Source organism: Orcinus orca, chromosome 4, assembly GCF_937001465.1.
Source record: "Orcinus orca chromosome 4, mOrcOrc1.1, whole genome shotgun sequence".
Classification (NCBI taxonomy): Eukaryota; Metazoa; Chordata; class Mammalia; order Artiodactyla; family Delphinidae; genus Orcinus; species Orcinus orca.
The window spans coordinates 146,802,625-146,806,918 of NC_064562.1; positions in this window are offsets into that span (position 1 = coordinate 146,802,625).

A 4,294-nucleotide genomic window follows, 5' to 3' on the forward strand; every position below is an offset into this window, starting at 1 on the left:
TTGGAATTTACATCTCTCCAACTCCAATTAAGGAATCATTCTCCCTTATCTCAATTGGCATTTGACATCATTCAGTATAACACAGTGATAAAACAATGGTTCTGTAGTTTGCATGTGGCACTAGCACTAACTAGCTCTGAGACCTTAGGGAAGTTACTTAATCTTGCTGTACCTTTGTCTAAAACATGTCTAAAAACAGTGATAATAATAGTACCAACCTCCCAATTTTGTGTGAGGATTAAACATACATAAGGCAAGGGCCAATGACCGGCGTACATGAAGTGTTGTAAGGAAAATTAAAACATTCTTACTATTGAAACAATCAGAGTGTTGTTGCTGACTCGACTATCTCATTTTCCACCTTTCTATTTAAAATGCCAGTAATCTGACTTGCCATTGTTACTCCAACTTTTTGCCTTGGTCTCCTGGATCTTCAGTTCTCATGCACTTCATTCTCTAGAACATGTCACTGTTGACCATCTTCTTGAATCTTACTCCTTGCATCCCTAGTATCTGCTTCTTCCTGTGCCTCTACCACCCAGCTACTTCTCTTACCTGTTCTGTGTCCTCTTCCTGCTTTCACTTTCATATACTCAGAGTTTCCCTCAGGTTCTATACTGCATCTTCTCTTCCCTGTCTACACAATCTTCTGTTCCATTTACGACCTTCAAGTTAATATTAAATATCAAAAATAGCTGTCCTTCTGAAAAACTGGAATAGTACACATGGTACAAACTGATCACTTCCCATTGTCCTAAGTCTCCTCTTTATTTCCCTCCCAGAGGCAAGAAATCTTCTAACCAGCCCCATCACTATACAAATTATATAGTACTCTTAAGCTTTTTTCATGCAAATGTTACTTAATTTTACATTTGCTGTACCTTGCTTTAAATTCAACAAATTATTGTGAGGGTTATCTATCTTGGTAGAAGGCATCCAGTACACTCCATTTTACTTTTAGCAATATCCTACCTGCTATCTATATCAACATTTTACTAAACTTTTCCCCTATTAATAGGTATTCTTTGGTTTATTTCATTGTAATAGGTACATGTCTATAAATCTATTTCTCTACTATAAGAAAAACTAAAGTGTGTGTGTGTGTGTGTGTGTGTGTGTGTGTGTGTGTATATATATATATATATATATATATATATATATATATATATATGCTTTTCTCCTAGAACTTTTATGACACAATCACAAACTGGCAGGCAGCACAGTGTTTTCAGCCTACAATTCTATCTTATTAGTCTACAGGGTATTTCTCTATTGTTCCAGTTTAGAACTGAGTGTTCTTTTCCCTAGATTATGGCTTTAGAAATGCCTGTGTGAGATCTGTTCTAATATTGGATATCTGTGGTTTCTGCTTGTCCAGCATATTTTCCTTTTTCTGGTAAAGATATTTAAAATATTCCTGAACATACTTCTTGATTGGTACTGGTATTTACAATGTGAGTTATAAACTAATTAGTACATGAGACAAAAGATGTAATGCAGAAGGAAATCAATAATCCAGTTTTATGATCAGCAGATTTTTTATATGTTTGTTTTTCTCCTCCTCTTTCCTTTTTAAGTTTTTCTTCATTTTTGTGATTTTTAGTACCAGGTTTTTCAGGGATCACTGGGGGTGAGAGCATATGATTTATCTTATCATAAGTATATTTTATTCACTTATTTGTTCTGAGATGGGTATATGACTTAAACCACATTAATGAAACTCAACTTGGAGAATTTTAATTAATTGGCAGAGAAGGAAATGCACAATTTTTAACTCAGGAAAATTTAGGCCTGGTTTAGAGAACAGCTGTCAGACTGAGAGCCTGCCTAAGAGTGATATCAACCTAGAGGAAAGCCAGACCAAGAAGAGAGGGAGAGACAGAGACTCCTAATCTCCTGATGCTGTGGTAATGTGTGATCACAGGCGTCATTATATGTTACATAAGATGACACATATGCCTTTTCATCTAAGCCAGTCTGAATTGGGGTTCTTACCAGTTGCTGCATTAAAATAGTTTCAGTGCAATGCCGATTGCAATACAGAGCAGCTGTTTTCTAGGCCATAAATAAACACAGTAAAAGGATTACAAATAAATCCCGAATTATATTGTTTCTTATTAACTGATTCCTACGTAAACTTACCTTCTGGCTCCATCTTTTGTTTTTACTGTTGTTCTAAATATTCTTAGAATAATTACAGTAATAAAGACATATAATATAGTGGATAATTAAAAAGAAGTTCTGAAATGTTATTTATCAATAAGATTGATTCTGATATAAAATTTGATTATTCTGTATATTTTATTTTAAAAACTGATTCATGTATATTAAAAAAATTATTTTGCTATTGGTTATTGCACACATAATATAAATAATAAATGTTCATTTCACTAAACTGCATATTTGCCTTGTAATTACAAGGAATTTCGACATATTAACATTTAAGCAGTAGTCTATGACAAACTGATTTTGAAATAATTAATCCTTAAACTGCTAATTGACATTAGGTAAGTGAGTTAATTGATATAAATAGCATGGTAGCTTATATGATAAATGTCAAATGTGTGTTACTAACAATTAAAATTTATTAATAATAAATTAATTACATATATAGGCCTTGTCATGTAATGTTAATTATATTAGCTTCTTATCTCAGAAACTTATATTCGTTGAATAGTTTTAATAAATTATTAAATATTGAAAAATTATGCAGTTTATTTGATTATGAATATTTTGGTTTATTTATGAAATAGAAAAATTACGTACTATTCCCTCTTATCAGAAGGTTACAGAATTAAATTTTTTTCTATTTTCCATAATGCCCGTGTTGACTGTGTGTATTTCTTTGATTGAAGGGAAAGTAAACATACATAGAGTGAAAGCGCAGAGAACAGACTCAGGAACTCTCATCCAGCAATCATTCCTTATGTATGAATGTAGAGTTAGAGTAGAAAATTAATAAATTCTAAATAACAGTGTATTTTGGTGTGCTTGATAATATCGTACAGCTCCCTTGGGTTCTGTTTTTCCTCATTTTGTTTTCTTTCTGCTCCTACAGTGTGTAATTTCAACTGCCCTACACTTAATCTTGCTGATACTTTTCTTGTTCCTGCTTAAATCCACTGCTGACTCCTTCTGGTGATCTTTTTCATGTCTGCTCTTGTAGTTTTCAACCCCATAATGTCTATTTGGTTTCATTTTTGTAATTTCTCTTTATTAATTATCCATATAATTTTCCTGATTTCCTTCAGCTCTTTGTCCGTTATTACCACAGCTCTTTGAGTATGTTTAATACAGTTAATTTTTTATTAGTAATTGGGCTTCCTCAGGGTTGGTTTCTGTCAGGTATTTAGCTAAACTAATTTTTAAAAAGGCAGAAGAAGCAAATTAAAAAATCAAAAATAAAATTGGAGCAAAAATAGTAACCTTATACAAATAAAAGGGATAATAAGAAAATATTACAAGAAATTGTGCAACAACAATTTAGATAATCTAGAAGAAATGGGTAAATTCCTAGAAACACAAAAATTATCAAAGCTGAATTTAAAAAAATAAATAGAAAATCTCAGCGAAATTAAATCAGTAATCAAAAACCTCCCCATAAATAAAAGTCCAGGATCAGTTGGCTTCCCTGATGAATTCTGCCAAACGCATAAGAAGAATTAAATTAATCTTGCTTGAATTCTTTCCAAAAAATAGAAGATGAAGGAACACTTCCTAACACATTGTATGAGAACAGCATTACCTTGATACCAAAACCAGTGAAAGATAAGAAAGGTAAGAAAAGAAGAAAACTACAGGCTAATATCTCTATTGAATATAGATGTAAAAGACTAGCATGCCAAATTTAATAATATATTAAAAGAGTTATACATCTTAATAAAGTGAGGTTTATCACAAGTGGTCCAATAAAAGAAAAGCGATCTAAGTGATAAACCACATTAATAGAATTAAGGAAGAAACAATACATGATTTTCTCAATAGATGCAGAAAAAGCATCTGACAAAATTCAACACCCTTCTTGATAAAAACACTCAGAAAACTAGGGATAGAGGGATCTTCCTTAACATGATTAATGGCATATTTGAAAAACCCACACCAAACATCATACTCAATGGTGAAAGACTGACAGCTATCCCCCTAAGATCAAGAACAAGACAAAAATATCTACTTTCATCATTGCTTTTCAATATTGTATCAGAAGTTCTGGCCAGAGCAATTAGGCAAGAGAAAGAAATAATAGGCACCCAAACTGGAAAAGAGTAAGTAAAATTATTTCTATTTACAAATGACA